General features: G+C 42.7%; 1 long non-coding RNA gene across 1 annotated transcript in view; it reads left to right on the plus strand.

Annotated features, from left to right (window-relative positions):
• The first annotated feature begins 2,997 nt into the window (after positions 1-2,997).
• The window catches only part of LOC102554555 (uncharacterized), a 47,004-nt gene continuing 32,701 nt past the window's right edge, over positions 2,998-17,300 (plus strand). The window contains exons 1-2 of the long non-coding RNA XR_015629307.1: positions 2,998-3,128; positions 3,249-3,346. This is a non-coding gene — a long non-coding RNA (uncharacterized LOC102554555). The remainder of the gene's footprint in view (positions 3,129-3,248; positions 3,347-17,300) is intronic.

Here is a 17,300-nt window from a genome sequence, read left to right on the forward strand (position 1 = left end):
CTGGGCTGGAGCTTTGAGCCTTAGTGCTTCCCACTGTGCCTGGACCAGAGAAGAAGCTTTAAACAAGGTTTTGCCTTATGTTAGCGACATCCGCTTTCTCAGAGTCACTAATGAGAAAGCCTTCATTAGTGACCTGCGGTTTGCTAGTGATGACTTTTAAAGGACGCATTAATTGTTGGTGACTTTTGTCTTCTATAATATCAAATGCGCTTTGCAAACAACACCTTACCAATTGACTATGCTAATGAGAGGACAAACAAAATGTAAACAATATTCCCAGCGTCTGGTTCTTATGGGTGGACTGATGTCTATACGCAGGTGAGGGCAGGCACAAGGTAAGGCAAGGCCTGTGATTGGGCAGTGAAAACGTAAGGTGGGCACAGAGATTTGAAGAGAGGAGAGAGAGAGAGAGAGAGAGAGAGAGAGAGAGAGAGAGAGAGAGAGAGAGAGAGAGGAGAGCCAAGATGGAGGAGGAGAAGGACAGCCCAAATCTGTGTGGCCTTGAGGGGACGCAGGTAGTTACGAATATTTCATAAGGGATGGGTTTTTTTACAGGACACTTTGTCTTATCTAGGTGGGCAGTTTATAATAATATTAATTAGTTCAGAGTTTATTGTATGGACAGTTTGTTGGGTGAGGATTTACTGATATAAATCTGGTTGATAATTTACAAGCTTATTGAGCTTTGATGTTAACAGGTTATTGGAAGTTGTGGCACAGGGGCAGATGCTGGAAGTGTGAACAGAGTTCACGGCAGAGTCCCAAGATGGTGGCTGCTGCACTGGCCAGAGAAGAGTGGTTGGCAGCTTGGGATGGGAACTGGAAACTTAGCAAGTTGGGTTGAGATGCTTTGTTGACTAAGATGCCATGTGGCCCGCTGGAGCTGGCACTAGTGTGGGTTGGTAGATTCTTTTATAATATTTACCACTACACTTATGCTAAGTATCTAGTCAGGAACCTTATAAAAACTGTTGAAATTATGTTTGAGTTTAACAGTCACAACACAGGTCTTTAACACAGGTCTTTAACTTTTTTTTTTTTTGAAAAGTCTTTAAATGTTACCATTGATTTAGAATTGGCTTAGCAGAGAGGGACAAAAGCCTCAAATTTAAATCTAAGTGTAATTTTCTCTCATGAAGAAGTCCAGGTCTCTACCCAGAACTCCTATGTCCCCTGCCATGGTGACAGGGATCTAGTGCTGCTCTCCTCAGAAATGTGGCTCCTTCACCACACCTCAGGGGCAAAATCCTACCATCTTGTCAGCATTCCTATCAACTGGGAAGTGGAAGAATGCAGCCTCTGCTTTATTTATTTATTTATTTTTGGTTCTTTTTTTTTTTTTTTTGGAGCTGGGGACCGAACCCAGGGCCTTGCGCTTCCTAGGCAAGCGCTCTACCACTGAGCTAAATCCCCAACGCAGCCTCTGCTTTAAAGATACTTCCCCCAACTTGCTTCTAGTACTTCTGTTTATGTCTCATTGGGCAGAACCAAATCAGATAGGATTCTGGGAAATGTAGTTTCTACCGAAGGCAGCCATGTCCCTGTCTAGAATCTGAGAGTTCCGTTGCTAAGGTTGGTTGAGATAATACAGGTAGTAGAGACAAATAGGAGTTGGACATACTTTTGGATAAAATGTGAACTCACTGCTCAATGAAGTCTTGGTCAACCAGATATAGCTTGCTCTCCCCCTTCCTCACGGGTGATTCGTGTTGCTTCTAACCTTTGTTTTGTTTTCCTTTTCTCTAACGTGGAGGACTCCATCCCACCTTTGCACATGCACTTACTGCTGAGATTTAGGAACCCTGGAGTAGATGCTCTGTCACCATGAATGTCTTCATATCTAATATCTAATATCGCTAATTCTTCTGCTTTGTAGCATCTATGACAATTGAAAGTGCGAGTTATTTACCTACTGGTTCACTTTGTTCTGCTTCACCTTCACCTCCAAGCCTCTAAGTCCTATGAATCAGGGTCTTGGTTTGGTTCATGCCTGTATCCCCAGCATTAGACTAATTAGTTTCTTATTAAGTTGCCTCTACTCCATGGGAAAGCTCACTGTTTATTTGATTAAACAAAAATAAAATGATCTGCCTAGAAACAATTTCAAAGTCTCCCATAGCTGATCCAGGAACTCCTCTATTCTTCTCCAGCCTCCGTGGACCACAGCAATGTATTCAGAAGCTCATGGCCTCATATAGGAGGTTTCAGACAATTCTTTAGTGCTTCTTCATCTGGTCACTGTCTGCCATGCAACCCTCAATGCTATTAGTTAAGTTTTAAAGGAAAAAGAAAAACCAAAGGAAAAAATGACAGGATGTGGGGATTTGGAATTGAAAAAAAGTTCAAGTCTTATGAAATCAACTAATAAGCTTTCAAATAGAATGATTTCTTGTAATGACGCAGTTTAGTTTTCTCAATGTCACTGAATGAAAGTTTCACTTCACATTCAAAGTCTTCCTTAAATGCCCTGCTTTCGTCCCCTGCCTTGGTAAGGACAGCATGCCCCCAGAGCGTTTACCCTGTCCTGGACAGCCAGAGTCTTGCTGTGGCTGAAGACCAGTGTTGTATCTGCCGACCCAGCCTATAGACACAGAGGAAGAAGGACCCTCGTGGTGGCTGGAGGACTCTGGGTGGTGCTGTGCTCCAAAAGCTGCTTTAGACACGTGTGTGCAGTAGACACCTGGTTTTTTTCCCCTAAAGTGGCGTGTCAAAATAGAAAAAAAAAAAAAATCAGGCACTTCTGCTTCTGAATTGGCAGAGGGTTCATTTTATGCATAATTTTTCATGTTACTTTGAAAGAAAAAATACCTCTTTTGTAAGTGCTAGTCATGTACTGGGGTGAAAGTGAAGGTCACACCTGAACCCAACAACTTCTTAAAAACAGTGGAGGCGGTGGGGAATCAGTTTTTGCTATCTCGATGTGTAAACATCAGCGGTCAGAATCAATGCAAAGTGGGAAGGCCAGGCAGAAGGCAGCTGACCTTTCGCATACTCCCTGTGATGGCCCTGAAACTTCCAGAATGTAGAGATGCAGAGCTGTAGGCTGTTGTCAAAGCTGTGAATTTCAGTTTCCCCATCATCCGAGGCTTTGATGGGCTGAGGAACCGGAGCCTCACATTTGACAAAGCGTAGGACTCTTGGCATTTGTTCAAGATTTTAACTTAATGACGTCTGATTTGCATCTTTAACGTTTACTGCTTTTTAAATCTTTTAAAAATGGATTACAAAATGGAATTTTTTCTTCCCAGGTTTTAAAGCACCATTTATGTATTGCGCTCTCTGCCCTTGGGGAACCCTGGCTCTGGAAGTCAAGAAGAGAGAATGTGGAGGCGAATTGTACAAAACGGTAAGCTTGCATTTGAAATGAAGCCAGTCCTATTCCACGCTGTTCCCAAAATAACTTGTCTTCTAGAGAAATTTAGTCATCAACGTCTAAACACAAATCAGGAGTCAAGGCTAAGATTTTACCCATCTAAATGTACCACCTCCACGTGTAGTTCAGCAGTTAACACTTCAGACGGGATTAGTATGCTCTTAAATACACAGCTGTCTCTTCCGGTGATGAGAACGCCTGTGTCGACTATTCTTAGAAGCTTTAAGGGACTTCTGAGTCAATGGGGACATTAGATTTCCCTGCAAGCTGTCTGTCAAATCAGTACACGTCCTGGCTTCGTGACGTATCTGATGGAGGAGGAAGAGCAGCAGTCAGTGGGCGGAGCCGGCTTCTCACCTTAGGTATTGGGCTTGTGGAGAAGAGGAGTTCCGAGGGTAGTGGCAGGGACAGGTAGTGTGGAGGCTGCACTGACGCCACCCAGTGGATGAGTCTGCTTTCAGTCTAGATCTCAAAGAGGGGGTGACCCTGCCCAGCACATCCATGGTAAATGGTCCTCTTTGTGCTGTGACTGATAGATGTCACTCTATCTAGTGAGTGCTCAGAGTAACATGGGGGAGCCAAGCACGGTGGCACACCATTCCTAGAGGGATGATTTTTAAAACGAGAAGCAGCATTTTTGGCAGGCAGAGATTATCAAGAAAACAAAATCCTCCTTGGCAACAGCACTGTGTTCAGTTCTGCTTGTAGAAGGGAAATAAGGAAGTCATCAGGACGGTCGCTGAGGAGGCAGAAGGGGACTTCCTCGGAGCACACGAGGTCAGTGAGTGCATATTGGAAAATGAAGCTGGGTGCTTGTCAATGGTTACGAGTTACTAGTCAGCATCACAGAAGAAGGTAATTTATATATTTAAGAGACAGTCATTGGGAAAACATTTAGAAAAGATCATGATCTTTTGATACTTCTGCAACAGCCAAGAGTGGTCCTAGATTCCTATCATTTATATTGGACTAGCAATCCTGTTGAGTTGATGGCAAACAGAAAACAGGGGAAACATGCAGCTGAAATCGCCTAAGCCATACAGAAGCAGTGAGTTCACCAAATCATGTAGTACTGATTCAGTGGGTACTTACAATAAAAAAAAAAAATGTAGGTTCAAGCCCGAGGAGCAGCATGCACTCTAGCTCACTAGTCTATGCTTTTGAGAACTACTATTTACATCAGATGAGGGTATGACTGTGGTCTTGAATTCTCAGGTCTCCTTGTGCTACAGCCATAGGGCAGCTTGAATTGGAACAGAAAGAAAACCATGAGAGTAAGCACCTCACCTCTGGTTAGGACCACCCTACAGGAAACCAGGCTGTCCTAAGTACCAACTCCTAAATTAGCATCCAGCCAACGAACTGTTAGAGGAATCTTGTTCTTCCTAGACCTTATCTTCTCAATTATGCAATGAAAAACTCCTCATACGTTCATGAATGACATCTAAGTGATAAGCTATATGTGCGAGGATGTTGTGACTGTATGTAAATTACATAAATAAAAGTGAAAATTTTAAGAATTAGGAAAAGACAAAAAAGAAAAAAGAAAAAAAAGCAATGGCCTAAGACAGAGGGAGCATTGACTCTAAGCTCCCATCAGATGGTTCTTTGGCTTTGTGGACCATGGATTTTCTATAGTAAGTATTTGATGCAGCTGCCACAGAAGAAACCATATGTAGTTGTAAATGAATGTCTTCATTTACAAACCAGGAAGTGAGCTGGGTTTGACCCAGGAGCTATTGTTTGTCAACTTGTGAACCAGGGGCCTATTGAATTCTAATCATCTTAGATGATCTTGTGTAAGTTATTTTCATTTCCCAAGCTTCCATTTCTAAGTTATCTATCACTACAGGACTCTGCCATGTCTCCTCAATGATGGGACACATGACAGAATAAGGAACCTTATTAAAGCAAAAAGTCTTACTGAATAACATTGTGAATTACATAATTATATGACATGAATTAGATATAACTGTTATATGAGTAGAAAGAAGGTAACACATCACTTAGTTACTATTCTGTTATTGTTACAAAATGCCATGACCAAAGCAACTTGCACAAGAAAGCATTTAATTTGGATCTCCCAGTCCCAAAGGGTTAGAGTTCATGAATGTCATGGCAAGAAACATGGCAGCAGGCAGGGAGAAATGGCTGAGAGCTTACACCTGATGCACAAGTATGAGGCAGAAAGCTAACAGGATGACTTGGGACTTTGAAATCTCAAAGCGACACACCTCCTTGAATAAGACCACACCACCTCTTGATCCTTCTCAAGTAGTTCCTTCAACTAGAGACCAAGCATCCAATTATGTGAGTCTATGGGGGCCATTCTCATTCAAACCACGATCCTGTTGATGTGTATACATGTGTAAGTAATATGTATGCATATGTGCACATATGTGTGCACCTGTATAAGCCATCAACCTTGGGTGCCTTCTATCAATAACTACTCTGTTTGTTTATAAACAGGATCTCTAACTGAACCTAGAGTTTACTGATGGCAAGACTAGCAGGTCAATGAGCTCTGGGGCGCTGCCATTGCTTGCCTTCTCTGGCATTGGTGTTATAGACATGAACCACTTTGCCACACTTCCGTATTGGGAAAGAAACCCACAGAGCCATCTCCTAAAATAAAGAATAAATCTTAAAGGGTCAGAGATATAGATTAGTGGTAGAGTACTTACTTAGCAAGGTCCTGGATTCAACATGAATGCTGGAAAAATAATTTTTAAGTAGGTGAATTGGTAAACTCATACTTGCTTTTGAGGTAAAGCAAAACTACGACTCAGAAAGATTTAGGGGTCTACACAGTCACTTAAGCAATAGGAGTGACAAAGGATAAACTTGAACTTGATTTCTATTCTCTACTCACTGAGCTATTTGGGTAGCTATGGACATCAGCTCAGGGGGCTTGGGGAAGAGTAGATAAAACCAACTGTGTGAGAGTATTAGTGTGCTCTGACAGTTGCTCTTCCCATGATTTCCCCTTTCTTCTCCTTTCTTCCAAGGACTAGTTTGCTGACTCTCTGAGAGCTGTTTTCTGAACCACCTGTTAGAACCCCATACCCACTGAAAAGACATTTCCTTACAAGAGTGCCCCAGCAAACCAAAGTAAGAGGAACCCTTCTGCCCAATCAAGTCCCAGTGACACAAAAGAGGAACCAAGAAAGGGTGACTAACAGAACCTATTTATCTAGGAAGGTCTTGGTTAAAGTCCCCAGAAACTGCTCAGTCCTGAGAAAACTAGAAAGAACTCATTACCATGATGGTTAGTTCTGGGTATCAGTCTGACTGGACTTAGGAATACTCAGAAAACTGGTAAACCATTACTCTGGAGTATAGACTGTCATGAATCCTTGCACACTTAGTAGGCGAGATACATCCTTTACATGCCTGGTTGCTATTGTAGCAACAGTGGTGGGGGTGGCACAGACAGAGCACAGAGAGGTTAGATGGTTTTTTCCTCTTGTAGCTGGGATCTCTTCTTACCCTCCTGCCTCTATATTGGAACTCTACTCCCAGTTTCCCTTAGAGTCCAGTAGCCCCATGACCCCTGGGCTTTCAAGATTTTAAGTTTAGATTGAGCATCTCTGTGTCTCTGCTTTGCAGAAATCTGTTGTGGAACGTCTCAGCCTCTATGATCATGTGAATAACTCCCTTATTAAGTTACCTCTCATGTGCCTTGGTCTGTCTGTCTGTCTGTCTGTCTGTCTATCTATCTATCTATCTATCTATCTATCTATCTATCTATCTATCTATCTATTGAAAGAATAAAAAGTATAGCCAAGAAGTCAGAAGTTTAGAAATGCTATCTCACCCAAAGAAGCCCTAAATACCTCAGATTCCAGACCCCGCTCTCTACCTATGAGTAGGTAAAAGGTCACATTTCTTGAACCTGCTCTCCCAGGAACTAGATTAAAGGGCTTAAGATAAGGCACTAAGTACTTGATCCCGGCCTAGTAAAGATAACAGAAAGCTTCTCCCAGGAACTAGCTGACTATAAAGTTATATTACAATCTTAAAAGCAATCTTGAGAGACAGGAAGCTTCTCCTTGTGATTTTTCACTGGTATTCTCCACATTTTCCAATGATGCCATCCCTACCCCCTTGGGTTGTGGCTTTTTCCTTTAAATACTCCTTCTCTCAGCTACTCGTGGTCGAACTCCTCTGCCCCTGCCTGGGATACAAGTCTCGACCCCAGTGCACTGGTTCCTATCAATAAACCTCATGTGATTACAGCAAGGACAGTCTTACGTGAGTTCTTGGGGGGGTCGCATCATCCCGAGACTTGAGTGAGGGCCTCCCTGCTCTGGGGGTCTTTCACTATCTATCTATCGTCTATCCACCCATCCATCCATCCATCAATCCATCTACCTATCTTCTATCTCTATACTATTGTGGTGGTTTAAGTGAGGATGGCCTCCATAGGCTCATATACTTAAACACTTGGTCCCAAGTTGGAGGAACTGTTTGGGAAGGTTTAGGAGGTATGGCTTTTTTTGGAAGAAGTGTGTTGCTTGGTGGTATGCTTATGTTTCAGAAGATTTGTGCCATCTCCAGTGTGCTTTCTGTCTCCTGCATGTGGCTCAAGAAGTGAGCTTTCAAATGTTCCTGCCACCATGTTTTTGCCATGGTTCTAACCCTCTGAAACACAAGCCCTAAATTAAGAGCTTTCTTTTTTATGTTAACCTTGGTCATGGTGTTTTGGGTTTGGTTTTTGTTGTTGTTGTTGTTGTTGTTGTTGTTGTTGTTGTTGTTGTTGTTGTTGTTGTTTGGTTTCCTGTGTAGCACTAGTTATCCCTGAGCTCATTCTGTAGACCAGGCTGACCTCAGACTCACAGAGATCTGCCTGCCTCAGCCTCAGGAGTGCTGGGATTAAAGCATGTGTTACCACTGCCTGGCTGGTCATGGTGTTTTTATCACAGCAATAGAAAAGTAAATAAGACAACTATTTTCCACAGATTTTGTCTCTCTGAAGAATCCTGACTTACACAGTCACCCTGTGAGTCAGATAATGCAGCACTGTCCTTTTTACTGTGCTCCTTAATACTATGGTGGTACAAGGTGGCTACCATTTGTTTCAGGAAGTAGGATCTGTTCTCCCTTGCCTTGAGTGGAGAATCTGGTGACTTCATGAAGTGCAGGAGAAGGGTGCTGCAGCTCAGGTCTTATGTCATATGTTCTGTCTGTTTCTATGCTTTCTCTTTGAGCCCTGAGCCACCTTAGATGAGTCCTACGCTGCTGAGATTGCCAAGGTGAAATGACACACATGTCCTATTCCTATTGTCAGCCCCAGCTTGTCCCAGCTTTCCACTCGACTCATAGGATCAGGTGTGAGTGAAGCTCTCAGATGCCACAGAGCAGCTCACATACCAGAAGACTAATGACACTGAGGTGACCAAGCAATTACATCTGAGGTGAAATTTAGGAAGTATTCAGTCAAATGCATCATTAGAACAGACAATGAAACTGTTTAAGCTGCCTGGCTCTGGCAAGAGGTAATTGAGTCAAATGCTAAATCTGGCTTAAGTAAAGCACTATTAGCTTTTCTGTCTGCCATTATAAATAGCAGGCTGTCTTCCAACAAGTGTTCCACCAGTTCTGAATAATCTTACAGCCCCTCTGCATGGGCGAATAGTGTAGGTGAGGTGAGACATGGACTTCATTCTCATCTATCTGTCCTCTAATGCCTATGAATAGGGTTGGTCCCTCTAGACTCCTGTGTTTGAATGTTTGGCTCACAGGGAATGACACTATTAGGAGGTGTGTCCTTGTTGGAATAGGTGTGGCCTTGTTGGAGTACGTGTATCACTCTGGAGGTGAGCTTTAAGGGTTCCCAGTGCTCAAGCTATACCCAGTGTAGAAGAGACAGCTTCTCCTGGCTGCTTTCAAATCAAGATGTAGAACTCTTGGTTTCTCCAGCACCAGGTTTACCTGCATGATGCCATGCTCCCTGTCATGATGATAATGGACTAACCCTCTGAAACTGTAAGCCAGCCTCAGTGAAATGTTTTCCTTATAAGAGCTGCCTTGGTCATGGTGTCTCTTCACAGCAGTGGAACCCTAACTAAGACAGGGTGCCAGGCTGGCATACTTCCATCTCCATGACCTGTCAGCTCAGTGCCATGTGCTTGTTCTTGATATCTACATCTTGCACTCCAGGCCTTGTCAGGTTTTTCCACAGTGACAGGCTGTGTGCCTGTGTCCATTGGCCCCACAAAGTAGACTCTCCCGCATCATTACGTTTATGTGTAGTGGTAAACAGTGGACTGCCTTCCAATTTGACCTCATAATTGAAAACCTGATGGATAAAACTGCAGGCTCCTGAGGGCAGTGCTAGGCCTTAAGTGTCCTTGGGCCCTTTTTTGAATGGACACAGTCTCCGTCACCACCTTTCTGTACTAGTTGGCTTTCCTCCTGCTGCTTCACAAGCCTAATCATTGTGTCTCTCAAAAGAACGGTTCTTAGGAGAGGTTGGCATCTGTATTTAGCAGGAGAATGGAAAGTAGAAAGGGAGTAACCGGCTTGGGATTGGTTTGAAAGTTTACAGCTTTCGTTTCTCCCTGAACTTTGCTTGTGATTCTTCTCCTGCTTAAAATACTTGCAAGAAGAGAAAGGGTGGCCCTAGAGTTCACTTGCCATGAGATGGAATGTCTGGGGGGAAATGCCAGGGATGAGGTTCACAGTCAGCAATTCGGGAAAGCAGCCCCTGGAGATCACGGGAGTGTTGGAGTTTAAGAAGCTACGGAAGGCAAGAGGATGTAGATGATGTGATGACTTTAGAACAAAGACTTAAGCCCTGATTCTCTGACCAGCTCCTAGACACAGCATCTATATAAAAGTCAAGGTCCACATGCTCATATTCCTGCCTTCAAACTCTGTTGGAAATACACAAGACTGCAGAGGAAGGATCCCTGGCACTGTGGAGAGAGGGCCTAACTTATCTACCTGAGAGTTACCCATAAATGTCTGGCTGGCAGACTTTAAAGGGGAACATAGTCACAGTTAAACAGAGGAGCCCACCATGACAGCATTAAGGCTGCCACTCAGCAGAGCTCCAGGGAAACCAACAACTACAGTCCTCAGACAGAGGGAACTGGTGTCTGGGTAGAGAATACTACCTTGTGCAAAGCTGTGCTGACTCCCAATCACCTCTTCCTCCAGTGCATAGAAATTCCTCTAGTCCTGGGCCTGGCAACCATGAGCTTAGCTCAAAGCCAACAGCTGAGAGCTTCTGAAGATACTGTGTCAGGATGGCTGTCTGGGGAAAAAGTAGAAGATTCCACGGTGGAGAGATGAAGCCCTGAGGCACATGTTCTGGTTCTTCAGAAGGGTGGGGAGGCCGGGCTGCCAGTCTCACATGCTTTAGTATGACTTTTTCTAGAGAGATGTGATTGAATACTTACTTATTCCAGGTAGAACAGTAACAGAAGAAAGAAACAATTACATCCCCTGGTCTGACCTGGTGAAGCAGGGAATAGACTGGGGTTCCTTTAAGGAGCATAGGTAACTCTGACAGATGTATTGTGGGAAAGCCCAACCCAGCATAATAGAAAGTTGCAGTCCTGGAGCTCTGGTTCCACCTTTCCGACAGCTCTACCGAAGAGTCTCGGATCTCCAGCAATTGTTCAGTTTATATACCTCACAGGGGGGTCTAAGGATACTTGAGTTTTCAGGGCCTTCCTGAGTCATGTGAGCCTCCCAAGTCCCTCCTGAAGGGAATGTGTCAATCTAGAGACTATGCAATGCATCCGGAAGCACAGCAGCCTCCAGCATTCCAGTCTCATATTTGACAGCTATATGCAGTAAAGTCTAGGGAAAAGCCTCAAGGCACGCACAGCCTGAAGAGCAAAAGGCCAGCCAATGGAAAAGCACCTACATCACCGAAGACCAAAGGCCAGCCAATGGAAAAGCACCTCTGCACTGAAGATCAAATGGCCACCCAATGGAAAAGCACACACAGCCTGAAGAGGAAACGGTCAGCCAATAGCATGAGTCTGCCCACTCCTTGATGTGTTCCAATGTGACAAGTTACAGCTTCCAGGTATTTACAAAAAGCAAATTGCAAGAGAGAGAGAGATGCAAGGAAAAGGAAAAGAAACTTACAGTAGACGTTAACATTTAAGAATAATCCACTTTTTAAATCACTGAGGGGACATTTGCAAAAGAAAAGGCAACTGAGAATGAGAATGAATTCTTTGAAATAACAAATATTGAATAGACATCAAAGTAAACAATGGAATAGAATTTATGGATAAAATAAAAGTTTATGAATTTCTGTAGACTTTAAATAAACAGATAAGGAGATTAATAGATGTAGTGACAGAGAGGGAAGGAGAGAGACAGACAGGCAGACTTATAACAGAAAAACAATAGCTACAGAAGGAATGATGGAATCATAAAACCTCTACTTTGAAGACATCCTGCTATTAATTTAAGGGCAATTTAAGGATGCAAAATGTGTTTGTAAAAATTTACTAAGGAATAACATAGGTCTCAAAGTCTCATCAATAAATTACTTATGAGCTACTGTGATAATTAATTTTGACTGTGACAGTTAATATCATCAACTTGACAGGATCTAAAACTACATAGGAGACAGTCCTATGGACATTACCCTAGGGGACTTATTCTCTTCATGGCGCTAACTAAGCAGGGAAGTTAACATAGACTGGCTAAAAAGAAAACAAGCTGACCACACTCATTCACATTCCTCTCCAGGTGCGATGCAACCAGCTGCCTCTGGAGGGCGCTACCAGGCCAAAGCAAAGCAAACATGGTACCAGCAGGATTTACCCTCCCCCTCTGCCCTGCTAAACCGTTAGATTATTTTCCTAAAGCTGGCCACCCAGGTCTACTCCAGGACTTGGCCATTTTTTTATGCCTGATTCATTCCCGAGACTGGTCCCCAAGGTCCAACTATTAAAACATCAAAGCTCGGCAATCAAAAATTGCCATTTACCTACTCTAGCATGCCCGATCTGAATTTACCATCCCATCCTAGTTCACTCTAACGCAGACCTCCCCCTTTTTCCTCTCCCTATTCCTTTTTGTCCCAGTCAGTGGAGACAGGTCCCTTCAGCCTCAAGCTTCTGCCACAGGGCCTTCCATGACTTCGATGAACTGTGCCCACGAACTGTGAGTGAAGTTCTCCTTTGAGCTGCTTTTGTCAGGATATTTTATTATACCAATGCTACAAATAATAAATACATTCACTAGTGTGAAAATAGCTAAAAATGTATAGGTATCTTGAATCAGATGATTAAAGTCAGTATTACCAATAAAGGATCAATATCAATTACTCTGTGGTGTTCCTACTGTGCAGGCCTGAGTCTACCCCAAGGGACACACACCCACAGCAGGCACTCAGAAGAATTTGTGGCTTCTGCTTTTCCAAACTTCTACTGTGATGAGGAAATTGTATTGTTAAAGACAGGAGAGCTACAGAGAGAGCCACAGAAACAAGGACTAGGGATATAGCTTAGTGGTAAAGCACTTGCCTATCATATGCAGAGTCCTGGGTTCTATCCCTGGTGTCAGGAGAAAGCATTACCAGAACTAAATGCAAGCACTTCCTGGATTGAATAAGAGAGAAGGAAAGTAATCTGCCAAAGGCATTACTGACATAAGTGCAAAGTTTGATTAAACCTGTAGATGAAGGAGTAGCATATACATTTAAGATTTTGTTATCTGATGAAATTGAGGATTTGGTATTGAAGATAATTGGTATTTATGATAATAAAGGAAAGAACCCAACATGTTCAAATTAGAGATGTAGAGAGGGAGAAAGGAAATGGGACAAGGAAGAAAAATGGGCGGGAGGAGGAAGAGGAAGAGGAGGAAGAGGAGGAGGAGGAGGAAGAAGAGGAGGAGGAGGAGGAGGTGGTGGTGAAAAAGGAATTAGAAGAGGAGGAGGAGGAGAAAAGGAAAAAAATTGAAGTCAGTAACTGAGTTGGTAAATTTGGGTTGAGAATGTGAAGCAAATATTTATACTATTGAGGCCACGTTTGCAGGTTTAAAATGTTTTTGAAGTAGAAACGATTGCAATAAAGTAAAACAACAAATAAATAACAACAAAAAGACACCTAAAGACTGAGCAGGTATATTAGGACATAACATTTGATATAAGGAGACTGCATATCCCCTGCTTCATATTAGTACATACGCACAATGTGCTTTTACAAAATAAAGAGTGGCGTGGCGGCCTACACATGTCCGCCTGCACTTGTGGGTGAGGGTTAGGAATTCCAGGCCAGCCTGGGCTACGTGAGGAGACCCTGTCTCCCAAGACCAAAATGAAACTGAGCAGCTGCAGGGGGGCATTTCCTAGAAACGCAATTGAAAGTTGGAAACTAATGTGCAGACAGTTAAAGGGGGAGAGAATTATTGATGGCCCACACACTTTGAAACCCTGTTAACCTTTCCTTGTCTTACAGGATACATAACCCAAACTGTGCTGAAACAGACTCCACTACCAGATTATCAAAGGGGCAGGACTTTACCCTGATTCATTGATTAGACTGGGAAGCCACTGGGCTCTGGAATGCAGAACTGTAGAACCACAGAGAGGGCAGGTCCCTGGGAGGACAATCTATCAATGTCTAATGCAACAGCTGTACTGTGCACTTAACCTTTGACCCAGCAATCCCATATTGGCCATTTATCCCCCACCACCACAAAAAAAAAAAAACTGTAAAAAAACCAGAAACAATGTTTTTCCAGGACTCCTCATTACAGCACTAATTAAAATAGGGACATATTGGCAACTACCTCCGTGCTGCTGACATCATCCTGCCAGGATGACAGAACAAAACAGTGGTAATGGGTTGGCCTGAAGGGCGGTCACTTATCCTCAAGTTGTTCTAGCTGGAACCCACGATATCAGCAGGGTTGGTTTCATCTTCCTGTGTTGCAGTGAATATTAAAAAAGAATCTCTTCCATCCCGTGCTATAGCTGGCACCGGAGGGCCACATGGCACCTAAGGGGTATTTTCATCTCAGTCAGCAAAGCAGCCGCCCTCTTGTAACTCTCTTGCTGCAGACCCTGCTCACATTCCCTGTATCTTCCCGCTGTGGCTACAGTCACAACTCATCAATAACCTTGTAATTTAGCAATCAGACTTGTATCTTAAATCCTCAATCCACAAAACTTCCACATAATAAATTCACAACCAATGATATAAACTGCCCACCTAGATAAGGCAAATTGTCCTATAAAAGTCCATCTGTTAAGAAATATTCATGACTACCTGTGGTCATTTAAGGCCACATGGATCTGGGCTGACCTTCTCTGCCTCTACCTTGGTTCCTCTCCTTTTCCTCTCTCTCGCCTTATAAAAACTCTGTCCCTGCCTTACTTTTTCACTGCCCAATCACAGGCCTTGCCTTATCTTGTGCCAGCCCTCATCTGCATAAAGACAACAATCTACATGTCTGTCCTCACAAGGTCTTTCCCTCTTGTAAAGACACAAGATATACTGGATTGGACCTTGCTATTATGGCCTCAGTGAACTTGACCACCTCAGTAAAGGCAAACATGGTTACATCCTTAGGTGTTAGGGTCTGTGGCTTTAAAGGGATTTGGGATCAATTAGCACACAGTCCTCTGCTGTAGGAGGGTGGTCGAATAGACTATGAGCTACTTATACTCCAAGGTTACCACGTAGTTCTAAAGGAATGTGTGAAGAAAACTTAGAGTGTGCATGAGTCTTTCTTTTACATGTATCTCTGCCTCGCTTAGGTATTTTATGTGTCCATATATGCTACAGTCAGAATAAACATGTATGCTGTGATTTGAATGTGACAGTTCCCCTCAGGAACACTTGGTCCCCAGCTGGTGGCACTCTTTGGGAAAGTTGTGAGCTCTTAGGAGGTAGGACTTCTCTCAAGCAAGTGGCTCACTGAGGTGGGCCCTGAGGTATTAGAGTCCAGCCCTGCTTACTGATTACTCCTTGTTCTCTGAACATAGATGCATGTGACCAGCCAGCCTTCTGCTCCTTCCACCATGCCTTTCTGGCTGCTGCTGGGTCTTCCCTGCAGTTATGGGCTATATCCCTGTGAAACTGCAGAACAAAAAGAGCCTTTCTCTCTTCAGTCACTATTGTCAACATGTTTTACTGCAGCAACAAGAAAGTAGCTGAGAGACATATTTCACATGCAGATGAGTGCGGTGGAGACTAGGATGATCTGAGAGTGTTCTCTGAAATCAAATCCAAACTGGATTATTGCACACAGAGCCACAGCCATTCAACCTACAGTTCTTCCTAATTAGGGAATCAGTTCCTTACTGTGCTTTCTTTCTACAGCAAATCTAACTGAACTGTGAGTCTTCTGAAAACTTAGTTCTAATTAACCAATGTTTTATTGATCTTTGATACCTCCAATTAGTCCTTGTTACTACAGAATTAAACTTACAGTTTTGAAAATATCTCAAGTAGTCTATTTGAGAGATATTTTTAGGATTTAGGAGTACCTGGGTTTGCAGGTAACAGAATGCTCCACTGTAACTTACTTAAGCAAAGGGAAGCTTATTCTTCTCTATAATTTGATATAGTATTGACTCAGGCTAACGTTAATGTAGACAGACTCTACTCAGCCATTCCTACATGACTAATATGTGGGCTTGTCTTTTGATTCCCTGCTGTACTTTGGGCAATCAACTGCACATATAACACACACACACACACACACACACACACACACACACACAATCACACACACATATATATGCATATATGTGATATACTGACTCACACACACATATATATACATAGACACACATACACATGTATATATAGACATACACACATAGTGTCATACACACATATACCTGCATATATACATATATGTACATATGTTATAAATGTATGTATAAAAATATACATGTATGTATAGACATACACACATACAGAATCACACACATATATACAACTTAAATATACACATATATATATAGATACACACATACATATTCTACATATACACACATATACATATACAAATACATACACACAACACATACATATATAGATACACACATATACATATTATACATACACACATACACATACATATATATATATAAATCTTTTCTAAATAAAGAAATGAGGTGGTGGTTTTTTGTTTGTTTTGTTTTTGACTAAGTATCTTCTTCCTCTCCTGACCATGAACATGTGAAGGGCATGGCCTTGGTGGCACTACTGTATATTCACACACAGCACAGACTGGTGTGTCAGGATCGTTAGGCAAGCCGACTTGAATCAGTTTGTTGGGAATCCTCAGTGTCCCTCCTGGAAATAGAAAGGAATCCATGGCTGTCAAGAACACCATCAGGACCACTTGTTTATAGTGAATTGATTCAACATCCAACAAGAGTTACAACATCTCTAGATGTTGACATCTACGTTTTATCAAAAGTTAGAGTGGTTCTAATTAATAACTTAGGAATGAAAGGAGCATTTTAAAATGTTAGTTTGCCCTAAATGTTATTGATCTCGACATGTTTTATTCTATCTCATTTGTGGACTTACCTTGAGCAGCGCCAGAGTAAATGTTGATGGATGTACCTGTCAGGCTGGACTGAAATGCGCCGCGGTGAGGGTATCCACAGCGAACAGACGGATTGTTTCCTCGTGCTCTATTTGCGTTCTCTTTCTGCACATGGAGAAAGATGTAATCAGTATTGTCAGTTCAATCCAAAGGGCTGAGGACTAGCTATGTCATTTAACAGGGATTGTGTAAAAATTTTCTTAAATTCTAAAACACAAAGGTGTCTTCTATGTTTTCCTTTCTATCCCTCCATTACTCGTGGTCAGGGGTAGAATCAAGTATGTCCAGGCTCTTGGCCTCTCACTCAGAGAACTGAAAATAAGGGCTCCCCCAGACTTGCAAATGTAGCAAGAAAGATTTATTTGGAGTGAGATAGCAC

The sequence above is a fragment of the Rattus norvegicus genome, chromosome 9 (assembly GCF_021556685.1).
Source record: "Rattus norvegicus strain SHRSP/BbbUtx chromosome 9, alternate assembly SHRSP_T2T, whole genome shotgun sequence".
Taxonomy (NCBI): domain Eukaryota; kingdom Metazoa; phylum Chordata; class Mammalia; order Rodentia; family Muridae; genus Rattus; species Rattus norvegicus.